The following is a 26,721-nucleotide window of genomic DNA, read 5'->3' as shown; positions in this document are numbered from 1 at the left end:
CATGTAGCTCCATGCTTTGCCTCAGGCTCTTGGCTTGTTGATCCCTATTATACTCGGCTACGCCCTGCAATGCCTTGCAGGCTAGCCTTCTCTCCTCCTCCACGTCTGCAATGATTGCATCTGCCATTCTGCCATGGTGCTCGTACCGAGCATGCGCATCGTAACTGCTCACCATCTACTGTATAGCATCTGGGTATGCGCTCACATTGAGCTCCTCGGTAAACCGATGGTCCGAGCCTTCCTCCGTCATGGTCGAAGCCTTATGCCTCACTGCGCTGTCAACCAGGTCACTAGTCGTGATAGGCCCGTGTTGTTGGCGCTCCTCGCTTGGTTCTTCTTCTACGTTCTGCGTGCTCGTCTACGTCCTGGTTCTTCTCCTATTGGCGGGTTCCTTGAGCGATTTATCTGAGTGAGTTCTCTTAACCACTGAATACAATTCTTATTTTACCGCCGCTCGATGAGTGTGCTGTTCCTTGTGCACTTGTGCCCAATCAGGCTTTCAGTTTCCTTAAGTGTACTTCAAGTGCAGAATTCAAGGTGAGTGCAGCAGGCAATTCCTCAGCGCCCCACTCACTCTCGCTTCCTTCTGGCTTGATAGGCTCGTGGGTCCATTTTCCAGCCGTTTAGTCAGGGTTTAGGGTTCCTTGCTTGTTTCCTTGTTCACTTCTGATCGATCGGGTCTTTGTGGTTCAGCGGCTTGCGTTCTAGTCCGTGGTCGCCTCAACTGTCTACTACCCATCGCTAAGCGGCTGCGTAGTACGATTTCTCTTATCCTGGGTGCCAGAATCAAGTTCTGAACGCCCGAAGGGTTTCAACAAGTTGTGCTAATGCACGTTCGTCAGTCGGGTCAAATTTCTGACAGCTTTGGCAAAAGGCTGCATTCGGACCAAGTGGTCCGAATTGCAAGGTTCGAGTGGATCACTCGGACGGGCCAAATGGCATGGGGTCAAGGGCCGAATCTCCAAATTTGGCTCGAATGAGTTTTACTCGGACGGGCCGAATGACAGGGTTGGCAGATTTGGATGGGCTAATTCGAACGGGCCGAATGGCACCAGGCCGAATGTGCCACGTCATCAAAAGGTTATGGCTTGGACGGTCTGAGGAGAGTCATTTGGACGGGTTGACTCGGACGGGCCAAATGCCGACTAGGGTTCTCGCCGAGCGGCCGAATGGCAAGGGGCCGAAGGCCGATTCTGGGCCTTGGCCTAGAAGCAGTAGCTCGGACGGGCCGAATACGGCGCGATGGAAACCGCGCGATGCCGATCTTGCCCGGTTCTTGCGATTTACTCAACTATTACAAGCACAAACCTCCAGATGCCATCTAGGGGGTTTGAGGGATGGATTGATGTACCTGAACGGGTCGGTGAGTACGTCGGTGCTGCGATTGAATCACACGGCTTGGGGGCTTCCTAGCTCTCTCTCTCTCTCTTTCTCTCACACTAAAATGGCACAAATGAGTTCTCTTTTGGCCTCCCGGTTCTTATATGCCCTCCTAGCTATGGCGTTGACACCCTCGATTCCTCTCTTGTCGATCTTAGTCCTCACTAGCGAGCATTTTGTGCATTTGCATGACTTCTTCCCTATTTTTACCCTGTTTTGAAACAGTGAACCCTACCCCTTTTCTTTTGATCTCCTAGCTCTAACCTACCTTAAATGCAACAAAATTCGAAGACAAAAAACTGGAATAGATTCTCCATGCTTTCCAATCATCAACAACCAAAATATCCAAAATACTTACTGGTTTCAAAGATTAAAAGCACCCAACTTCCTACCTATCTCAAGCTCCGTTTCGGGGATGAATACCCTACTTCAATGCTTGATGTAAGGCGCGCAAGTGCTCAAGCTTGAATCCGTGGTCCCGACAAAAATGGAACCAAAATGTAGGAGCTTTCACTCAACAGCCAAGACCCACGGACCGCTTATTGTTTCAAGCATTCCAAGCGAGCACAAATGGCTATCTCTCACCTAACCGACGCGCCGTCGATCCTACAAGTGTAGTGAGCTTACCTTGATGCTTGATCGAGTACCCTCCTCTCTCTCGCCCTCCGGTAGCTCCACGATCCTAGATGCTAGCACTAGCATCCTCAAGCCTCCTCCATCTCCAAGCTCCATCCTCCATAGCCGCGCGCACAAGAAAAGAGAAGGGAAGAGAATAGAAGAAGAGAAGAGGAGATGGTTAAGAGCTTCACCCTCTAGATCCCTCACCCTCACACACACTCACTCCCCCACACTCTCACACTCCCTCTCTCAAGAGCACACACAAGCAAGAAGGAGAGAAGAAGAGAAGAAGAAGAGGACTCCTTTTGCCACACACCAAAGAATGAGCTTCACATTCATTTTTCAACTTTATATACAAAACCCTAAACCTTTTACGGGCGGTCATCCCCTTTTCCTCTTTTACATGGCCGGTCGGAGCCTAGGCCCTCTTTCCCATTTCCCACCATCCTAGCTTACCCTCTTCCTTCTAATGCATACACTTTGCACAGGAGCGAGCCTGGCACTCTTTTACATAGGTTTGGGGGCATTCCCCTATTTTAATGGTGTGCCTTTCCTCTTTTATTGCCGTGGCCCCATACTGAAGCCTTCTGAGGGTCGTGTCCGAATATTTGAATTTTTCAGGGATTGGTTGCTAGTCGAAGCGCCTTTTTGCTCTTGCACATTTTTTGCTCTTTTTTCCTTCTCCCATTTTCCGCTTTTCTGTGCTGCGGTAACGTGGTCGGAAACACGGTAACACCCATTAATAGTTTTCTCACTCGAATCCTCTTGTTGCTATGCTAGACTTGGATTAGAGCTTTCTTCTTTTTTGCAACTTGCTTTGCTTCTTCTTTCTTCACTCTCGCAGCCTCATTATCCCCTAATATTCTAGTGGAGGAGGAGACTGGGGTGCTCATCTTTATGGATGACTACACAAGCAATCTGTGGGCTAGTGAGCACTTGGGGGTTTCTTCCACCACTCTTGTCTTTCTAAGTCTCCAATGGCCTCCTAGATGATGACGGTGAGCACACCTCCAAAGCCTATGTTGGAGGCCTTCGCTACTAGCTTTTTTCTTAGTGTCTCCGCTATGGAAGCCAAAGACTCCCCACATGCTACTCTAGCTCTTATGGCTAGTGCTTTTGCTGAAGATTCAATAATCTTACACACACAGCCATTCCAATTGATTTCATCTAGAGACTTAGCTACAAGGCTCTCGAGTAATGGCACTCCAATCCTAGTCATCAAGCATTGTACCTTTGACTGGACAATAAAGCATGGATTGTCTTTGCTTGTAGCTAGCGGGGATGTCAGCTAAGATGACTCCATCATTTGTGTATACTTGGTTCTTTTTCATCTCTAGCATGCCGTAAACATCTCTCTTGGGCCACCTCTTGGGCTTGTTGACCATCCCTAGAGCTCTTTCCATCATCTTGGGGCTCAACTCCACTTCTACTCTGCGAGTCTCTCCTCCTTGCCTCACTGTCACAATGCCACAATTCCTATTAGCATTGAAAATTCACAAGAACTTCATACACTTGCTGTGGTCAATGGTTTGTTTGACCTTCTCCATACATTTACTAAGATTACACTAGTTGACAATCTGTTTTACTACTTGCCATTCCATTGCCATGCCTTCCAAGTTCTCGATGCTTCTGAACTTAAGTTGATTAAAGGCCCTTATTTTTATCTTTAGGCCATATTTGGCATGCTCTTCTTCCATGAATGGAAGCTTGCTACCTTTGTCATGCCCTACTATCTCGGGTTCCTAACATGATGCAACAGCTCACTCTTAATTTAGTTGAAAATGACTTTTTGCAAAAAGATAAGGGGATCATGAATATATGCTATGGAAATGTGAAATGCTCAAGTATAGAATGAAAATTTTTGCTTCCAGCAATCCACACAATCCAACCAAGAATTTCAGGAAAAAATTCCTTAAGTACAATTTGACTTCTATTCGTCCTTTTTGCTTTTAAAATTCGATTTAAAGCTCAAGTCATATATTATTTTTCACCTCACCCCCTCCCCCCGGGACTGATCAAAATCCTTCCTAGGATTAGAGGATGAAGGGTTAAGGGCATTAAGTGCATACTTGTTTTGATTTACTTTGTCTCATGAGCCAATCGTAGAAGTTTGGGCCATACTCTAATTGGGGGTGATGGTCCATGTCATGAGGTCTAATGCCTACATGTGTAATGTAGGTCAAGACATCAGTTAGGAAGTCACCAGAGTTCATCTTGCTAGCAATGTGCAGTTCTTTCTCAATCAAGATGCAATTGAAATAGGGATGTCCATAACATGTTCCTCTAACAGTCGATTGCAATCAATGGTCAATTTTTTGAACGAGGTAGGAGCCACATAGGTTGGATCATACTTAGAAGTTTTGATTTCCCATCTCTACTCGACATTGGTCCTAATTTGGCAACTCACTTGTTCCCATTAGAGACGAAGAGCATAGCATTTACGTAGAAAAGAAGAGTCAAAGTCGGCTAGCTTTTTGAGCTCTTCTAACTCCTGGCTTGTTATAGAGACTTTGCTTCTACTATAGGATGTGATCAAATGTTGTTCGCAAGCATACTCGCAAGAGATCTCATTGGTGATCAATTCCTTAGCTACCATGGGAATCTTGACAAATGTGAATTCAAATTCCTCACAGGTGCATGGCAAGGAGCGTACATCTACTGCTAATGCCTTGTCTAGGAGGGGTCTAAGTCCAACCATTCATAGTTCCTAGCTATCATGGTTGAAGGTGGCATCATGTCATCTAATCCATGTGAATAAGTCATTCCCATATTTGTAGCTAGCTCCAAGGCCAAGATAAGGATAGATCTAGGCTCATCATAGGAGGGTTCTGAGGCCTGTGGGAGGTTGGACTGGATAACTTAGAAATTGATGTCTGCTTCATGGATTGGTCAATAGGGTGTTTAGCAGCCACTTGTGCAAGGGGTTGATCTTGGGGCTCAGGTGATGAACTATTGTCTGCATATAGAATAGTTGGGATATTGGGAGTGTCGAGTTGATTTGGTTTAAGGGTATCTGCCTATGGTTTTGGTCGATAGACTCATTGAGGTTCTATGGGTTTGGTGCTTTTTGAGTAAATTGGTGTCTCATTCCTAGTTGGCTCACCATTTTGTGGAGGTGGGTTGAAGGGCCTGGATTGAGGGACATGTGTGTCACTCGTAGTCTTGGGTAACCAAATCTAGTTGTTACCTTTGTAGTAGCCTTGAGCGCACAATAGGCCTTTGGGCATCCATCATGGCGGCTTGACCATTTGCTTGTTTCTGTATCGCCAACTTTGTCTCCTAGGCAAAGGGCATAAGGTTTTGTGGCTACCAGGTCATGCAATTTAGCTTCTATGTAGCTGTGCTTGTCATTTGGGCACTCATTTGAGTTGTTGCTTAGTAGTATTAAGTGTGTTTCCTTGGGGTTGCAGCTAATTTGTCTTAGCAAGGTGAGACAAGTCACGATCCCCCTCCTTAGACCTTGCACTTGATTCTTCTATCGATGGCACTAGGCTTCAATGGAGCCGCACTCCCCTTGCTGAAATCTGTCACTATCTAAACATTTCCAATGGTAAGGTGAATGCGCTATGAGTCATAGTTGACATTGCAATGTGTTTGTTTCCTGAATGCACATCCTAGCGGTGATTTCTTACCAATGGCCTTATTGTTAGGCAACACATAGAAGATCATAGGTAGGCTTTTAGTCTCGATAGAGATCGCTATTTTGCACTTTCCCAGTAGTGAGTAGGACTATCTCCCAAACAAGTTGAGTTTAGCATTAGTAGGCTACAGTTTGGGGCTGACCAGTGAGGGTCCAATGATCGTGTGTAAGGACATTAAAGTCACCTCCCTTGTCAATAAGTGCACCAAAGGTGTGTGTTTTTGGGTAATCACTCACTGACATGTGTAGATATAGGTGTCACTACTTCCTCATCCTTGTCCTCTATCTTAGTGATGGTGGTTATTGTTACGTTCATCATAAGTGGTTCTAGAATTGAAGGCTCATGCAATGGGGATGTATTATAGGGTAGTACTTCTTGAGGCAACTACCATTAAAGAAGCATACACCCTCTTCCTCGAGGGTCTCAAGCTCTATGTTGCTAGTTCGACTAATTTTGTAGACTTTGAAAGGCCCCAATCCTCAGAACTTCATCTTCTTCTTATGGCCCTTTATAGAGTACAATAGCACTAGGTCACTTGGCTCAATGTCAAGTTGTTTGACATGTTTGTCAAATCAGCTCTTGTGTCTTACCTTTTCGTAGATTGGCACATGGATAGCTAAGAGTCGGGTCTCAAAAAGGCATTCTAGCTCTACCAAGCATTCCGTCCATGTCTCCTTTCCATCCCATCTCTCTTACACTGCCACTCTCAAGCTTGGAATGAAAAACTCCATTGGCAGGATTGCTTCAATCCCATAGGTCAGCTTGAATGGTGCTTGCACTACCACCATCTTGTAGGCTATCCTATAGGCCCAGAGCACTGCCATGAGTTTATTGTCCCAGTCACTGTGCGAGGCAGAGACTACCTTAGTCAAGATGTTCACTAAGATCTTATTCATGGATTTCGCCTAACCATTAGCTTGAGGATAGTATGTCAATTATTTTCTATGGATGATCAAGAATGTGGATAGTACATGGGCAATCACTTCATTGATGAAGTGCATGCCTTGATCACTAAACTAGCTCAATGGGGCATTTGTGAGATCACCTGTCCTCCCAAAGGAACTTAGCTATGGTCCTAGCATCATTTTTCCTAGTAGCCCGATTGGCCCATTTCATGAGATAATCCATCACTACAATGATATATTTCACCTATAAGTATTGCATTGTAGGGCAGCTAATTGGCCCAATAAAGTCAATCACCCACTTTTCAAAGGGTTATCATGCTATTATCGAGGTCAACTCCATCTTGTTCTTACAAATAGGTACTTTGGTCCTTTGACATTCATCGCAATGCTTCACTAACATAGCAACATTGTGGAATAGGGTGGGTATCACACCTGAGATTGCAGCTCCTTGTGTGTTGTAATGTCTTTGTTGAAGTGTTCTCCGGAAATTCCACCATGTACTTCAGCAACAAGCACATAATGCATCTCGTGCTCACATGCATATCCTTGCAATAACCATCCTATCCTAGTCTATATAGCTAACCAGCAATTAACTGATAGGGCTAAATCTTAAGGATAAGGTGCTTTAGCCTAGCCTTCCCTATAGGTCTCTCAGGCAATCCATGCTTTAGGACTTGGACTATGCCATCTACACAATATGGTGTCAGATTGACTCTGAATAGGTCTCTCTCACTAGAATGTTAAATAGGTGCACATTAGGCAAGTCGTTTATGATTATTTGTCCCAACAACTTCTCCTATGGGTATGCAGGACATATGGTCTACCATATAGTGATGCTTACCCTTGCATATAACCACAAAGAAGTCACATTCTAGAAGCAGAAGCAACCCATCTAGCTATGCGTCCTGTAGCACAAGGTTTGTTTACTAGATCAAGAAAAGCTTGATGGTCAACGAAGAAGGTAAAGGCTATAGACAAAAGATAATGATGAAAATTTTTTACAAAAAATACCATGGCTAGGCCTTCCCTCTCTGTGGAGTAATTTATCTCTATATCTATGAGTTGTCTGCTAGCAAAACTCATAGGATAATCAAGATTATGTTCACCAAGTTGTAGCTTCCATGGTGAACTTTGAGGCATCAATGTGCACATGGAATGGTATGTTTCAATCTAGGGCTCATAGGATTGGTGCGGTTGTAAGAGCCTTTTTTGGTTCCTCATAAGAGCGTTAGCATTTCTCAATCCATTTGAATACAATCAGCGAATTGTAAAGGGGTCTAGCAATTAAACACTAAACTCCCTTATAGTTTGTGGATAGTGGTAAATCGACAATGGCTCTGACATTGGATAAGTCAATGGCAATGCCATCTTAGACACCACGTGCCTTAGGATATATCCATGTTTTACCCAGAAATGGTACTTCAAGGGGTTTAAGTAGAGATTATACATCCTACACCACTCAAAGAGTGCGCAAAGTTTATCCATGTGTTCCCTCCAACTGGATTGGACACATAGATCATCAACAAACACCTCCAATTCTCGCCTAACCATGTCTTTGAAGATAGCACACATGACGTGCTGAAGGTAGCTTGTGCATTCATTATCCCAAATGGCATGACTATGTAAGCAAATACGTCCCATTCCATCGCAAACGATGTGTTATGCCTATCGTCGGGGTATACTTGTACCTGGTTATAACATGAGCAGACATCTTGGAAACTTTAGGCCTCTTTTCTCACTACTCTCTCGAGCATGTGCTCCGTGTAGGGTAGTGGATAGTTATCTCTCCTTGTCACAAGATTGACTTTTTCATAGTTTATGCACACTCGAATTTTTTGTTCTTCTTCAAGACAACCACTATGGGTGATGCCAATGCATGTGCTCGATTTTGTAGATGAATCTAGCTTTCAATAGCTTATTTATCTCCTTCTTGATGGCATGTGTGTACTTTTATTCATTAGGTATGGCCACTATTTAACTAGCGTTGCATCAGGAGTCATCGAGATGTTATGGATCATGACCCTCATATAGACTCATTTGAGCTCATCTAAGGACCAAGAAAATACATCTATGTACTCTCGCAGGAGAGCGATGAGATCAACCTCCTCTTACTTAGTTAGGTTCGCCATTGCTTTCAAGGCTTTTCCCCTCCCCCTACCAAGTTGATTTCCTTGACCTTAGCAAGCCCTTCTTTTAGATCATTTACTTATCATTGCCTCTTAGCTCCTAATAAGATCACTACACTATTGCCCTTTTTAAACTTTGTGAAGTGCTTAGGTAGGTCTTGGGGCTTATGTTGTTCTTTGGCTTCTGATCCCTTTGGATGCTTTCTCTTTTCCTCCTTCAACCACATGCACCTTACGTGGACTGGCAGGTCCCCTTTGGTGTGTTTGGTCATAGGTGGTTGGGGTATTTCCGGGTCGCTCTTAGAGCTCACTTCCAACTTGGTTTAAACTCGCAACCTTCGCTAGAAAAAGGAGTTTCTATTGGTAGTTGTAACTTTGAGGCTGATTTTGTTCTAAGGAGTGGTGTGGTACTTGGTTTAACTAATCTAGCTTGCTCTTAGTCTATTGCTCATAGTTTATTACTCCTAGGTGGTCCAACCAAGTACAATCACATTCCCTTTTTAAGACTCCTCTTTTAATCCTAAAGACATTGGCTTTTCATGGCTTGGATTCTACTTATATCTCTTGAATCACTCGGCCATCTGTGTCATATTCTATCATCTCGGCCTCTTTCTCACTTTCCTCATTTGTAGAGTATTAGTCTTCATACTTGTCATTTGAACCATTACCTTCTAATTGCTCATTGTCTCCTAGGTTTCTATTATCAACCCTCTTCTCATCCATGATCAGTGCCCAATTGTACATTAGGTTCAAGTTTGTGCACTTTGGTCCACTATCACTTCAGCTCATCCATGAGATCCTTAATGGGTTTGAGATTGGCAGCTAGGTTACCTGCTAGCTCTCTTATCAAGCATTCAAGGATCCTTTAGGAGCTCAAGTTTGTTAGACAAAACGTGGAAAGGGACACGTGTTGGTTGTCTACTAGAGCTCCTAACCATCATGCAAAGTGGTACTAATGGCAGGGTCTTACCCTTCAAAAGCTGAGATGTTGTGGCTTTATGGGACTCACTGGTTGTCCTTGCAACTTGCTTATAATCCTCTTTGTCATTTGGGAATGGCAAGTTGATGGGCTAGCACATGCATCCAATCCTGGCCATTCTCAGGGCAAGGGATATACTTCATGATGTGAGTAGCCCATAAGAATTCCCAATCTATGATCTCCTTTCAAGATAGTGGAGATGCCATCTAGGTCAATCAGTGTGGTCTTCCAGGTATCATCTTGACTCTTACAGCCTCTGATTTGTTGCTTAAGAACATGAAACCATTATCCCAATCTTCTATCACTCATGCATTTCGCATCTAGGGTTGGCCCAGCACGATGTTGTAGTCCACTCCCTTCATGACTATGAAGTTCACTGAGAACTCGACTCTCTCTATCTTCAAGGGGGGCGAGTCTTTCAATACTCCAAATGGTCTAACTTTCATTCCATTGGCTAACATGACATTAAACCTTACAGCCTCCATAGGTGGGTTACCCCAAGCCTGTAGGATTATATGGCTAAGTATACTGACTCCTGCTCCTATGTCTATGATCCCCTTTCTTATGGCATCCCCTAATGCTATGATAGGTAGGACTACATGCATTTCCATACCTTCCCAGAAAGCATTCATGTGCAATGACTTAGGCACTGAGTTTAGGGTCAAGTTGGGTATCTACATGGTTGCATCATGGTTGGGGGGCAAGTCGGTTCCTCCAAGCTTGTTTGGTCTTTCTACCCACTACTTCAGCACTTGCCATAAGGTTGGATTCTATCTAAGCAGTTCTCCCAAAGGTAGAGTCATAGGGGCCGATATTAACATCGTGAGCAAGTTGCCAACCAGCTACATTTTGTTAGGATCTACACTCTTTTTCCAATAATCTTGGGCAATCTACCTACGCATCTAGGCTCTGTTTATGCGATGCTACATGGTGTGCGGATGCGTCTCTTGACCTTAACTGAGTAGGCGAGGCTAGCGTGCTCACACTAGAGAGCTCATCGATCTCATCTTCAATAAAAGGTTCAGCATCCTTTAGGTGCACTTGGGCTTCTCTCACCCACTCCTTAACCTTATCAACCACTTCTAATTGGTGCCTTAGATTGGAATATTCTCTAATCTTGGCACTTTCCTTTTCTATTGTCAATCAGATGTCTCTACTTCTATGTCCGTGGCTTGTTTCCCCTTTGGTAACATAGCGGCACTATTTATCTTAAGTGTAATCCTCATCTCAACCCTCTTTCTCCTTCTTCTACACCTTTTCTTCCCTATTGAAGCTGTGTCATGGTTGCTAGGTCCAGGTAATGAAATACCGGCCTGCTTTCCCTATGCTTGGGTCATGACATTCAGCAGAATTGGCATGGCTTCACCATCAAGTGTCTCAATTCCAAATAGTCCCAATGGCACGAATGGCATGATAGCCAAACTAGTGAAAGGTTTTCGCCTAGGGAACTTGGCATACAAGTGTGTGATCCCACACTTAGGGTATCTCAGGTCGGTCTTGTCTCAATTGGCTTGCTCCCTTTTGGCGCATCGAGATGAGTCATACCCTAGGTGACCACAAGCCCAGCATGAGATGGGTTATTGGTTCTGTCCCCCTAGACATTTAAATCTTTCCCTATCCAATGCCATCACCGGCTGGTCTGAAATCCATCAAGTTGGGATTATCCTCTTCTCATACGAGACATAAGGGTTCATGTAAACTTTGTCCTCGTTTGGCTCCTCTATGTAATGTATCGAAGCATCGCTCAAGGGATGGGTCACGATGCGTCCAGGTGGTCTAGGTATCCCTATGGGGTTCATATCCATCCTAAGGACAACTAGCTTTGAATCATTGGGTATTGGGAAAGCTAGTGGAGCTCCCCTTCCAAAATGTGGTGGTCTATTCCCTAGGTAGTAAGGTTGAGAGTGTCGCTGTAGTATGGTAATCACATAGATAATTGGTGATGCATTGCATCATGGCCAAACCTACCACAATTGGCATAGGGTCCGGATCTAGGATCCATCACTCAGTCGGAAGGTGGTTTCCTCTAGAATGCACACATTGCATGTGAGGTTGTGCGAGCCTTCTCATCATCTCTTGAATCCTAGCCAACTCTAGCTTCACGTCTATCAATTTTTGGCCCTATTCGACACTCTTTCCCTTGTCTTGGGTGCTCTGGCTAGATCTTTCACTAACAGTCATACTTCTTTCCTAGGTTCTAGAGGTATTGTTATCTTGGTTTGTGAATCTTGAGCTTCTCTCCTTGAGCAGGTCATCCACTCGTATGGCTTCTTCGAAGACCCTAGCTAGCATGTCCCTTTTCAGGTTTGAGTTACTCACCAAGGCCTTGTAAAGCTCTTCACTTCGAATTCCCTTATGAACATGGTGGAGATTGCTTGTTTGCTAAGTCGCTCTATGTGAATACGGGTGACATAGTCTTGAATACTCTCCTTGAATACTCCACACACGGGTGACATAGACTTGAATACCCTCCTTGTTCTTTTGAGTAACATTCATCAGCCTGATGATGAGGTTGTCAAAGTATCTTGCCTCAAAGGATCTCTTAATGAAGAGACTCTTGAGATTATTGAAGTTATTACGTTTGTCAACATTGTCTAGACTAGTATACCACATCCATCCTTTGTCTCCTAGATAAAGTTCAAAAGCTTGTATGCATTAAGCAAGGTTCGTGAGGCCATTCACCTTGCATACTTGCTCAAACTACTCCACAAAGCTATATGAGTCATTGTATACTTGTCAAGTTTCTTAGCAACCACATGTATCTTGGTTTGGCTCTTAGAATTTGGGGTGATTCCTAGTCTTGCTAGCAATGAAGTTGTCAGGGTTGCTTGGCTCTACTTTGTAGCCATATTGTCTAAGAGTCACTTTGTGAGAGAATCTCACTCAGCATAAGATCAACCTCTGGTGTTATCTCCATCTCAGTGTTTCGTCGTGTCCTATTTCGATTGGTGAGATCTAAGACGCATTGGACTTCGCACATTTCTATGACTTGCCTAAGCTTTTGGGCTCACTACTCTTGGTTTAAGTAGCTATGCCCTGCAGCACTTTCTTTTCCAACTTCTACTCTTCCTTGAGATTGGCTATGATGTCCTTAGCTAGTCTATCGTGATGGTCCATTTTGGTTTGTAGCTCATACTGGGTTATCATTTGCTGGATGTCAATTGGGAACTCTCCCAAGTCAAGCTCATCATTTTCAAGGTTGCTGTTGACTCTTGACATGTTGCCGATTTCTTGAGCAATTAGCGTGTTAATCAAATTGAATCAAGCCAAGTAGTAGAACTACATCCATAATTGTGCCTATCAAGTTGTTGCTCCCCAAGTGCCTCAATGATTCAAGTATCCCAGTATTTGGTGATTGGTGTCCTTGGCCTAGCGGGGTGCTCCTCAAAGTGCATTGTTTGAAATAAAGCTTTCAACTTTTTTGGTGCAAGTCAAATGTTTAATTGATGCAATGTGTGAATTCAATGAAAATAGTACAGTGTAGCATATAGTTTTCTTGATCCTTTCGTATGGGTGAACCCACTCTAGCTAGTTCATTTTGGTCTCTAGTGTTCTAAATGTGTGGTTTGAGGGGTATCAGTTCAGTCAATTAGTTTAGGTCTCTATTGGGACATGTGGTTGAGGGTCAATGAGATTGCAGTCGTTTTTTGGACCATTAGGTCACAATTCGTGAATCTAGCAGCCCTATGAGCTGTTCTATGCATCTACAAGCCTATGAGGGTGTCATCTAGCTTGGGCTTAGGCTTTTCCTGCCTTGGGATGGGTCCACTTTTCCAGTATCTAGATTCTACATAGTTTGTCTAAGTGATAATGTCTGAGTGACAATATTCTGAGTGTCTAACTCAGACCGCATCCAACTCGAGCAGTCCGAGTGAATGGGCGCTTGGTCGTCCAAGGTCGAATGTTTGTGCATTTGAGTGGACTATTTTGGGAATCTGAATTTGGCTATCTAAGGTCGAGCGGCCATTCGAGGCCAATTCTATGACTTGGACTGGTATGGTTCATATGGGTGGTGGACTAATTGGCCGAGCGGTAGCATCACTCGGACGATTGTGACTCCATCTGAGGACGACGTCAAAAGTTCCAAAATGGTCAAAATCATGCCGAATCTCACAGGTGCCTTGATGAATCTCTCAACTATAATCCTAGAATAAACTATCCAACATGAAGGTACACTTAGAGCTAACCTACAGGGCTCGAAGGTGAGTCATGAAGATTGCCAAGCACAAAAGGTTTTCCAATCTTGTAGCTCTCTCTCTTTCTCTCGAGCTCTCTCCCTCAACTCAAAATGACAAATGAGCTCTCCCCCCATCCTCTTGGCTTCTTAAACCCCTCTTTGCTTAGTCTTTTACCTCTCTGTTCATTCTTGTTGCCGTCTTAATGCCTTAAAGCTCTCTTTTCCTTCTTTTTTCCTTGTTTTGGACATGTTATTATAGTAGAAACCCTACTATGTTTTTCTTTGTTTTCCTTGTTTTTGACTTACCTAAATGCATCCAAATCACATGTAGCCACTTACACTAATTGAACCTACTTACCTAAATCCAAAAAACCAAAAAACTTACATGCAAAGGAGATTGAATACCTCTTCAACTCCCTCACTTCCTACCTATCTCAAGCACTGGTTGGGGTCAAACCCTACTTCAATACACGATTTGAGTGTGCAAGCACTCAAAGCTTGAACTTGTTGTCCTAGCAATGAAACCAAAATGTGGGAACTCACACTCAACCGCCAAGACCTATAGACCGCTTATTATTTCAAGTGTTTCAAGCCAAGCTAGAGCCCCAAGAGGAACACCAGGAAAATGGAGAATCTGCTGCAACAAAATCTATATTGTATCATCAACAAGCATGTTCTTCATATTTTATGTGACCACAACAAGGATCAAAACACCAAGAACAAGAAATCTTCACATAGGTTCATGAAAATAATTCTCCCACGACTTTAACCTAAACAAAATTGATTATGTTCTTCATATTCTTCATAGAATTCATCAAGAGACCACAAAGACACAAGGAAATACACCACTTTGAATGGGAATCATCACATATTATTCTTCTTGAAAGGTTCCATAACTTTCTCTCACAATTTCTCACTCCTAGATACATTGTTTTGCATAGATTTTACTATCACACACACACACACACACACACACACACACACACTCTCTCTCTCTCTTTATATATATATATATATATATATATAGTATAATGGGATAATCAAGAATAATCATTCATAACCCCTCTTTGGTGGTGGCTACCCCTCCCAAGAGGTATGTCTAGTATGAAAGGTCATTAGGGCCACTACAGTGTCCCTTCGTAGTTTAATAGTGTCACTCTCACTTCAGTCTTTACTTAAGTTTTCAACAGCTACTTCTTCCACTTCTTTGAGCTATTTTGAACTCATATTCATCTCTTCCTAAGGTTGTAAAACTTCCCCAAGCTACACATTCATCCCACATAGCACTTACAGAGGCATACAGAAGAGAACAGAAATAGAGGCTCTACAGACAGTCAACAGAGGGTCTATAGTACCATACAAAAGGTTATACAAAAGCCTTTAGCTCAACTTGAATCATTCAAAATCATCAAGAATCAACCAATAATCTTCCAAAAACTCTTAAACCCCATCAATCACTATTCCAACCTCTCATACAAAAGGAAAATAGAGCAAAATAGAAGCTCAACAACACACCCAATCAAACACTAGCAAGACATTGACAAAACATGTTAGAACATCATATCTCCGTTGAAAGACATCATGAGCTTCTTAAACCTAATCAATCTCATCTAAAACATTGTCAAACACTTTCAAAACACCTAATCATCATACAAAATCCATAAAAAATCAACCATTCAATCCATAAAAACAACAAAAAACAACAAAAAAATCAAGTCATTTCAACCCTCAACATATCCCCACACTTAATCAAGGAGCGTCCTCGTGACCTAGGAAAAAGAGAATAGAAGTTCAAAATATAGCTCAGCTTGATCTTCTTTAACATCTTTGGGAAACACCATCCAAGAACCCAACTCATAACTTATATCTAATAAAGAATTGCAACGAAAGGAAAACACCTTTATCCATTATCACAGCTTAGAAAGAGAAAAGCATGACAAACTTTTAAAGGATATAAAAGGTTTGTTTTCTTCCGCCATAAGCATCCATCCCATAGATAGAATCACGAACTACCATTAGTCATCTTCTCAATCAGCTTCATCTTTATCGTCAACTCCATGCAAGAGGGATAAAACACCACATACAAATCATAGAACATATACAAAACTCACACGGACACAAGACAATGTAGTCTAAATGGCACATGCTCCCAAAAATGAAGAGCAAGGAGAAAGATTTTCATTAAAAAGGATCAATACATCCAAGAGAGTGTCCACAGACTACATAGGATGAAGATATTTTTTCTTGAACTTCGTACTCAGCTTAAAGATATTCCAGACTCTTGTTCTCATCCACAAAATATAGAGACACATTTTAGAGAAACTATAAGTAACATATCCTTTCCAACATGATAATGAACTTAGTAGGAAAATCTTATGCAAAATAATACAGAACATCCATCTGAGCAATAGTCACATCCTCATTTTCAGATTAATCATCAAGTTTAAAATACTCTTCCTAGTATTCATATGAGACTGCTAATACACAAAAGCAAGATACCAACAAAAATGAGACACCAAGCATACCAAAGTATCCTCAAAAGAAGCATTTGCTCTAGCAAATTGAAGATAAGAAGTAAAACATTACGCATAAGTGTCCCAGGAACCAAGAATGATAGGCCAATTAAGCATTGGTCCTATCAAAGAATCGTGCAATGTCCACTATCGTCGATGGAGGATATCATTGTTGTACCCAAGAGTATCCATCACTAATTGTGGAGGAAGATTAATATAATCAGATGGAGATGGTAAAGGGATAATAGGAGAAGAGTGAAGAGGTGGGTAAGATAAATCATAGAATGAAGATATTTGAAGGGATAATGACAGTGGGAAAGAAGGGAAAGAAAGTAGAAATTTTTGAAGGGATTTTGGTGGAAAAATAGAAGGAATAAGTTGAACAACAAAGGGAGATTCAATAGGAGTAGGCGAGGATATAGGATCATCAATAAATGGGCATGTAGTAAAAACTCAAATTTGAGGAAAAATGACAAGAGTAAAATATAAAAGAGCGATACTATCTGGATTAGATTGGAGAATGGAAATATACAAGGGTAATTGATAAGAAATTAAGGAATGAGGTGGGATATCATGAGGATCAAAAGGATAGATGGAACATCAAAAATCAAAGCTGAAAAGAAATCCTCAGTGAATAAAGAATTGTTGGCAATATGGTTCAAAAATTGGGATCTCAATGACTGAATATCTAACTTGTGAAATACACTCTGTCGATGGTGAGGGTCCAAAACATCATCCTCCAAATGAGGATACCAAGCATAGCCTTTACACCATAATGTCTACTGATGATAATTCTTCAGGCCATCAACTAAAGTCATTTCAGTGCTGAATGGACATACATGACTACCTGCAAAATCACATCTCCTACCTAAAGGTTCATGTCCTCCTCATCAAGGATGTGAAGATCTCCTCAAAGATACATAAAAGATAATAATTGAGCTTCATGAGAGATCAACTCATCAACAAATCTAACAAATATTGCTTTGAGTATATCTGCTAACCACATATTCTACCACCCATCATTTGGAGGTTCTAAGTCCACATTACTCATGAAGTTGTACAATGCAAAGCACTATTGTTGAGAGTGAATCCAGAATGATGATGGAGGTGACACCAATTCAGCATAGTGGACAAAATCTTCATGGACACAATTCATATGCTGCTAAAGGCACTCTACCTTGGCAAAAAATCCATCAAATATATTAGCCTTTTGTTATAGACGATCTAGCTCTTCCTTAGATAACAAAGAGGACATCATGTGGGCTAGAGGAGGAACAAAAAGAGTAACAACTTTTTGATTAAGTTCATCAATAAAGTTCTTTTGCAACTCTATAGTTTCTTGAGAATGTTGCAACTAGCCCTCACAAATACCAAGCTTACAAGCTAAGTCTATCACTTCCTCAAGAGCGGCATCCTTCTCTTTGGTTAAGGACACATTCGATTCCTCTAAAGTGGCAACCTTAGATTATAATTCCTTAATCATGGCCTTCTGTGAAGCCATCAAAGTTGTAGCTACAATCATTTGTATATGGATATCACTCAAAGCAATCTTTTCAGAAGCTAAATTAGCCACAGCTTTGCTAAGATGACTAGTCAAAGAATCCACCTTATCTTGCAATGAAGTATACACTCTTATATATATTTTCTAAAGAGATAAAGTCATGGAAGTCTCCAAAGTAGATTGAATACCACAAACTAACTATGACATCATAGATCCCAAAAGTATTGTTTCCAAGGAAGGAGGAATTTGTGGATCCAGTTGTCCTTCCTATTGCACTGCAAAGAGATTGGTACAAGACAAGAATGAGGGAACGGAGCTACTAAACACATCACGGATCGAAATTTGTACCACAAGAGTTGGAACAGGTAGAGGATTAGAAGGACTCTATGTGCCACGCTTCTTTTGAATAATTCTGGTAGGGGGTACATCTGCTAGATCTGAATTGGCTTCCATAGGAGGAGAAGGAAAAGGTGGAAGAGACTGCTCCGGAAGTGGAACAAGATTAGGCATAGGAATGCCATCTAGGGGAGGTTCCAAATGAATGATTTTCTATAGGAAAACCCCATAGGAAACAGTACTGAGTTGACCCTTCATGACTCGTTGAAAATGTTGATCCATTTTAGCCAACAAAAAGGTTGTCCAATTAAGCTCCCCTTCTAGGATCCTGATAGAGGCCGTGAAGAGCTCTCAGGACAAACACTTTGAAGCAAGCTTGCCTAACATAAAGTAGTCCTAGGGGAATTAGTATAATTGCTTTCATAAAGGAGAGGAAATATATGCCACTGATACTCCTGAACTAGTGATAACCTTATTTGCTACCAAAGGAGTAGAGGTTTCCTTATGCAACAAAGCAAGGATCTCTGTAGTGGATAATAAATGATTACCACTAGGCACAGGGGAAGCTAAAAAAGGCAAGAACAAGGCCTCATTGACAGTATCAAGGGATAAACAAAATCGACAGCCATAAACCAGCCTAAAAGCTTCTTGTAAGTCTCCAGAAAAGAGTAACAAAGCTTTGCATCCACCATTGGAGGGAACTTCAAGGCTACAAAGAGATGAAGGCCAGCATTTCGAATACAATCAACATCCAAGAGAAGACAATAATCATGGACCAATAATAGTACATGTTAGATCACAAGTGGGGGAGTGGAAGAAGATGCCATTTAGACCACTCTACTAGAGTATCCACACACACACACACAAAATCAAGAAAAGGAAGAAGGATTCCTACAAAACCCACACATAACACCATTAAGATAAATAATAGGAGAAACAAAAATAGCAACAATAATACATTGACTAGACTAGACCAAACCTCCCTAAGCATTTCACATCCTACGAAAAATCTAGCATGACCTATGCACATATGCAACTGAAAGCTTCATGTGATGCATACATACAAGCACCCACAAACCCCGTAATCAAACACTCAAAAGAAAATAAAATTCCGACCATAGACTCCAACCATCACAATAAATATAGATAGAAAATATATTTATCTCCGATCAAGAAAAATCCCAATCCCCGTAATCGTAAGGTGTATACCTATGGTGCAGTGAAGTGGGTGAGTGAAAACTATGCAACTCATTTTTATTAGATGATCAATCACTCACAAGTCATTATTAAATTATTTGATTAATGCATGGTGAGTTGTATTCACACCCTAATCCCTACTTAGACTAACTTGACTAGATCTACTAGGGGTCTCTACAAATGCAATTCTTTTTTTTTTAAAGCTACATGATTTGTGGCACAAAGCACATGCATGTGTGACTTTGGGGGGTTCGTTATTAATTAAAAATTAATTGTGTGTATAGTGCATGTGCGCATGAACTTATGAATGGATTTTTAATTACCAAATTAAGTGGATTATGGTGCTATGTGCTCATGCAACGGTGGGGTTCCTTTTATAAATTAACAGCTGGTTCTTTTAATTAAAAATTTAGGATGTGCATTATGCTTATTTTGTGGGTGCAATGGTCAGTTGATTTTTAATTACAATTACTTGTGTGTTACAATGCATGTGAAGGAGGGAAAGAGAAAAACCTAGGAGTGTGTGAATACCCGCAAGGTCTAATGCACAAAATCCCACTTCCAAACAATCCCCAAAAAAAAAATCCTCATGCACAAACAACAAGGCGACTAAGTGGCAACCGGCCTCTTGGAAGTTATGAAAAACCAAATACTAATATAAAAAGAACAGGGATAAAAAAAGGTTTGGCACTTAGGTAATTATGTGTTAGGGTTTTATTTTTTAAATGTTTTTTTCATAAATTTGTATATATGTGTTTTAAGTTGGGTTTGGTTTTGTTTTTGTTTTTCCATGTATTTGTTTGTTTTTTTCTTGTGAATAAATAAATAGATGAATGTGAGTACCCACATGCAACAAATATTAGGAAATATGAAAGGAAATTTGTGAGCTTTTTTTAAAGGCATCAAAACAATCATTTTTGGGAATTTCCACAATGTCTCATTGTTGAAGTTTTTTTTTCTTCAAATAAATTATTTTCAATATGTTTTCTAATTTTATGTATTTTTAATAGTCATAATCACATTGGAAATTTGTTTGGGTTTTTCTAGAAAAAAAAAATTCAAGATGTTATGAAATTTGTATGATATGTTGAAGTTTTGTCAATTTTTGTGTTTTTATTTAATAATATTGTGATATTTTTTATGTTTTATTAGCATTTTTCATTAATATAAAATACTCTATTAAAAAAAAATACAATTTTGTGATTTTTTGTAATTTTATTTATTTTATTTGATTTTTTATTATTTTTAAACAATTTGTAAATGTATTTATGGTTTTTTTTTCAAGAATTAAAAATGAGAGAAATGTGGTACCCGATCACAGACTACGTGGACTATGTGTGAACAATTGCAAGCTCTCCACCACGCGGATGAAACTGCACGCATGTCCTTGCGTTTGAACAACCACAATCACAAACACGTGCATGAGATCGACAACCCTACACATTCAAGACCTGTAAGGAATATTAACACACACAAGACAATAGAAAAGGGGGCAGTCACATGCAAAAAGAGGAAAAAGGAGATGAGGGAAAGGGGGGAAAAAATAGGGGGATAAGGGGATTGGTTTTGTGTTTGTTTTTATGTGATTTTTTATTTGTTAAATTAAGAAAATGGGTGTTGGTGGGTATGTTATGTAAGTATTAGTTGTGTGATTGGTTATGTGTTGGGGGTTTTTGTTTTTTTATTGTGGTTTTAAAATTTTTTTTTTTAGTGGTGTTGTTTTGTTTTGTGTTTTTTTTTTTGGTGGTAAGTTTTGGTGTTGTTGGTTTTTATTAGTTTGTGTTTTTTTTAAAAGGTTAGTTTGTAGTGTGGGTCGTGATTTTGAAAAATAAAGAAAAAAAAACATGCATAGATATAGATAGATATGTGGGTTTTTTTAATATTATATATGTGTGTGTGTGTGTGTGTGTGTGTGTGTGTGTGTGTGCGTGTGCATGTGTGTCTGTGTGTTGATGAATACAATGAGCGACAAGGATGTGGTGTGTGTTTTTTATAAATTATTTTTGCATTTTTTTGTTTTTAATTGAAAATGGTTAAACTAAATTTGGGTTTGGAAATAAGGCACGAGGGGGTGAGAGGTTACCTTTAGGGTTAGCAGGCAGTGGGGTTAAAGGGGGTTCACTTTAGGGTGGGCGGGCAATGGGGTTAGAGGGCAGATGGGGTGGTCTCGTGGGCATGGGTAGGGAGGCCAGCCAGGTGGAGAGGGGATCATGGGGGAGTCGAGGGCACGTCCTTTTGTCGAGCACTGATGTGGTAAGTGAGCATCGAACATGCAAACACGATGGACGAGGCATACACATGAGGAAAGAACATTGGCATGAATGCGTCAACACGTGAAAAATCAAAAAATGCAAGCATTCGCACGGAAACACGCAAAGCGTCAAAACACAAATTAACAGAAAAATTAATAACAATTAAATCGAGCATCGAATGAGCAAACAATAAAAAGAATAAGCTAGAGGATGAGAGGCAAAGGGTAGAAAAGTGAAACGAGATGTGCAAGGACAATGAAGGGCATTCACATTGGAAAAAGATGAAAATCGGGCATACAAACACACACGAAAATTAATACCAAAAAACTCACCGGCCAAAACGAAGGGCAATCAAAAGGAAAAATATCTGGAGTGATATGACAGACATGCCACTCACATCAAAACGCAGTTCGAGCAAGGAAAAGATCCATTCACATGGGAAAAATGAAAAAAATACATCTGAAAATGGGAATAAAAATTAATACGAAAAAATATGATGATCAAAACAAAGAAGAATGAACACAAAAAATGTCTGCGCGGAAGTAACTAATAGGATGGGTAAGGTAGAACACAGTTTCGAGGGTGATAGGGCACATTTGCATGGAGAAAACAGTAAAAATACCAACGAAAATGAAGTTGAAAATTAATACAAAAAAATCCATGCATCAAAATTGAGTGGAATAAAAAGAAAAAATGTTAGAGAAAACTTGTGGGACATGGCTATTAGGTTAGAACGCAATTCAGATGGCATTAAGGGATCTAGGACGTTGGTTAGGTTGTCAATGATGAAGAATGCTGTGGAAATGTGTGAGATCTAGGACATGGGAGCTATGGTGGACGTAAGATGAAGAATGAGCTCATGATGACATAGACTAGACTTGACCTGTTACACAAGTAAATTAGGTTCCAAGATTGAGACTTGGACTCATAAACACAATCTTGTGTATAAGACTGACAATGACCAAGACACTAACTGAAATGGTAAAGCATCATGATATTGCATTCATCATATATCAAAGAGTGGTAGTCAAGTACAATGCTTTATAGTTGTTGGATGGGTAGCATTTTCCCTTTTTGTGCATATGGGATTCAGTCTTCCTGCATGTCCTAAGCCCAGAACTGCCTCATACAAAGAGGCCATAGTAGGTGTGATTGCAAATATCTCAACACCCCTCCTCAATCACAACCAAAAAGTACAAAGTTTGTAGAGGCTTTAGTGAGAGCAACACCTGCAAAGTGTGGGCACACCATAAACATGGCAAAACACCAGAGGCTGTCACAGAAAAGGCTAAGTGTGGGTACCACAAACATGATGGTCATCTAGAGGCTGTAGTAGGGGCCTTACAGAGGCTATAGTACAAGGCTACATGAGGAGTTTACAAGCTTATGTTAGAAGCATTAGGGCTAGGAATTACAAGGCTTAAAAAAATCAGTAAAAATTTGGATCAAGGACCGGCAAGCCCTTGTAGTTTTCAACATTACTTTTGACATAAATCTTCAATTCATTGTAGGTCTTCTTGTCAGAGTAGTCCAGCTTGCTCTTTTGATCATGTACTTGTTCTTCACTTTGCTTGCCACTTCAGAGTCTTCGTGATTTTTATGCTTCTTCTTCTTATTCTTTTCCTCTTTGATCTTTTGGTCCTCTTCTTCTACGTTTTCTTTGCTTGCATTTGTCTTCATGTCTTCAAGGTCTTCAAATGGGCACATTGATGCCATTTGGATATAGGCAGCTCCATGTCTTCCTCCATCTTCTTGAAGGTCTAACGTCCACAAAGTCAAGTTGTCCATTAGCAGTTGCATTATTAATGTATTGTCCTTGTATGAATCTCCACTTAGTGTATCAAGCTCTGCTATAGCTTGATCAAAAACCTGCCTAGCAAGATGACAGGCCCGCTCAGGAGAATTCATAATTTCGTAATAAAAGACTAAAAAGTTCAAAGCTAGTCCAAGTTGGATAGGGTGGATAGGTGGCAAATCTGTACCAACTGTGTTTGATGCAGCCTGATAAGCTTTAAGAGACTAATCATCAGCTTCTTTTCTTTCGCTACCTATCTTAAACTCGGTCAAATACCAAAAGTAATCACCTTTCATCTTGTAATAAAACACTGTCGATTCTCCTGTCCTGGATGAAGGAATAAGGTGCTCATCAATAATCATCAAGATATCATTGCAGAACTTGGATAGTTCTTCCTCCACTTTGTGACGATATTCTTTAATCTGTTTAACATTTTGTTCATTGGCTTTTGCTTTTTCTTTCTGCTCAATGGAAGACCATATCCTCCATGAAGCCCGATGATCTCCAATGACATTCTTATAGCCAATAGATAGCAAGTTCCTTTCTTCAACTGTCAATTCTACATCAAGCTTGGCCACTTTCTTCATCAACTCAACCATCTCATCATATTGCTCTATTTGCTCAGTAAGCTTGGCCATGTAAACATGGCTTTCACAATCCTTCTCGGTACTCATGATGTACAAGAGGGGGGAAGCTTGAGTAAAGTGGGGCAAATCAACAAGATCCAGACACGGGAAGGGGGGCAGTGGATGTGAAGGTCCCAACAAGGAGAAGTGTGGGAAGAAGATATCAGAGGAATGCCATGGCCGGGACTATGGAGAGAGGAAGAAGAAAGCAAATGACAGAAAAGAAAAGAGAGAGAGATATGAAAGCTCCAAGTTGCTTGGCTATGGCTGCCAAGTAGGTAAAGTGAAGAGAAGAAGTGGGAGATGAGGTCCTGAGCTAGGGATTGAGCTCAAGCCAAGCTACATGACAATGAAAGAGAGCTGAAGAAGCAGTGCCATGCCCGATTGGGCTTTGATGCCATGTGGAAATGTGCAGGATCTAGGACATGGCAAGGAGCTATGGTGGACGAAAAATGAAGAATGAGCTCATGATGACATAGACAAGACTTGACCTGTTACACAAGTGAATTAGATTCCAATATTGAGACTTGGACTCATAAACACAATCTTGTGTATAAGACTGACAATGACCAAGACACTAACCGAAATGGTAAAGCATCATGATATTACATTCATCATATATCAAAGAGCACTAGTCAAGTACAATGCTTTATAGTTGTTGGATGGGTAGCATTTTCCCTTTCTATGCATATGGGATTCAGTCTGCTTGCATGTCCTAGGCCCAGAACTGCCTCATACAAAGAGGCCACAGTAGGTGTGATTGCAAATATCTCAACAAATACAGCACCCAATCTCAATAGTCACTCATGTTGGAATATTAGATCAATCGCTCGCCCCATAACTCACATCACTGGATGTGGGAAGGATTGAAACCCATATCTCACACCCGATGTAGAAATCGATAAGATGAATTATTTAGAGGGAGTATACCAATGTGCACAATTCATGGTGTATTGGTGCGTCCCAATGCATTTGGCATAGGTGCAAGAAGGAAGGCCATGGAGCCTTATCAGGTAGTGCATCAAACAGAATGATGTGTGTAGTGATGGCGGAGGAGACCTGTCCTCTGTGTGCATAAGGAAACGAGAACGTACCTGTCTCCAATGGTTGTAACGTCCCTCAATCCTCACCTCTCAATCGATAAAGGGAAGATAAATCATGCTCAGTCCCCCTCTGACTCATGCACTATTAATATATATAGGAGGGAAACCCATGCCTTGCACCCACCATTGATGTAAGCCTCATTGTCACTTGTACGAAGGTTGTATGCCTTCTGTGCAATTGATTGTGCAATAGTGCATCCCGCCTATGTCGATATATGGTGTGAGAAGGAAGGCCATGGAGCCTTATATTGTTGTGCATAGGAACAATTTGTGCTTTGTGAATTGAGAGGTCCATCCCGTGCATGCAACACTCCATTTACACGTCTCACCACTCATTTAAATAAAAAGGGCAAAGACTAGTTACTCACCTCACTCTCTGTCTCACACTCTGTTAATGAATATAGAGGGTAGCCCATACTCACAACCCCATCTGGTTAGGATAAAAGCTCTCATGACTCAAGGGTTGTTGATGAAGATCAACTTCATTGATAATGTCAACTTGTATCAGTTGTAAAGAGGCATACCCAAGGAGGTAGCTAACAAGTCGGGCACTTGGATTGAATATTGGAAATATCGTATGTTATTGGAGTCAGAAGCACTGATGGGGTTACATGATTTAGCGCACCAAGGGAGGTGGATTTGGAATTTCTTCTGGAAGATCAACGAATGATTCAACTATCGTGGACTTTCGGGTGTTACCACCTTTTTCACAACCATCTTCCCATTCAAGGGTGTGTGCCATCTTTTCTTGGAATGATATCTGTTATGAAAGGGAATTTCTTCATTTTCTCCCATAATAGTTTGATTTTTTTCTTTTCTTTTCTTTTTATTTTTTATTTTTCCCTATTCCCTAGGGTGTTTTTACCTTTTCTCGAAGAATAGGTCAGCATGACAAGGATCAAAGTCCTTTTCTCCCATGATCGATATAATTTTTTCTTTCTCTCTTTTCTTCTTTTGAAAGAAGAGAATGGCAGGAACACCATGTATCAAAACCATCCTCGCCACCTCTACTGGATCAAATGGAAAGGTAGCAACATTGGGGTGGAAGGTGGCAATGAGAGGCTAGAAGAAAAATACCATCTTCTCAAGATAAGCAGGAGGGCTATCAGGAGCAATAGGTAAACCTTTACCGACTGACATGCAAGGAATGAAAGGAATATCAACGGTAATTATCAGGATCCCCCCCAGAGAGGGTAGTACTTCTCAAGGAAATAGCCATTAATCAGGAAGGGATCATCAGAAGCATCGACTATTTGTACTTGGACAGAGCCATTAGGGTTGACAGAAAGTACCTTATAGGGGCCATCCATCGCTATTGAAGCTCACCTGGAAACTTACCAAATCTTGAATCATAAGCAAGAACTAAGTCACCCTCCTCTTAAACTCATTTTTCTTGATGAAGCTGTCATGATAGGCCTTTCAACGAGCTTGGTGGCTTCCATGCACTGTAGGGACATCTTATAGTCTCATCTAGACATTCCAAGTGCAAGAGATGGTGTTGCACTGACTCATCATCTCCTAAGCACTCTTTGATGGCCATGTGCAAAGAGGGCATCTCTAACTCAACAAAGA

The 26,721-nt window shown here is 41.1% G+C and overlaps 1 pseudogene; it reads right to left on the bottom strand.

The window, feature by feature from the left end:
- Positions 1-18,224: 18,224 nt before the first annotated feature.
- Positions 18,225-24,094, bottom strand: LOC148024519 (14-3-3 protein 7 pseudogene; annotated as a pseudogene).
- Positions 24,095-26,721: the final 2,627 nt, after the last annotated feature.

The sequence above is a fragment of the Lygodium microphyllum genome, chromosome 15 (assembly GCF_053477565.2).
Source record: "Lygodium microphyllum isolate KBCC chromosome 15, Lygodium_microphyllum_v1.1.10, whole genome shotgun sequence".
NCBI classification, from domain to species: domain Eukaryota; kingdom Viridiplantae; phylum Streptophyta; class Polypodiopsida; order Schizaeales; family Lygodiaceae; genus Lygodium; species Lygodium microphyllum.
Note: the sequence above shows the minus strand (reverse complement) of the source record. Positions and strands in the feature narration are given on the sequence as shown.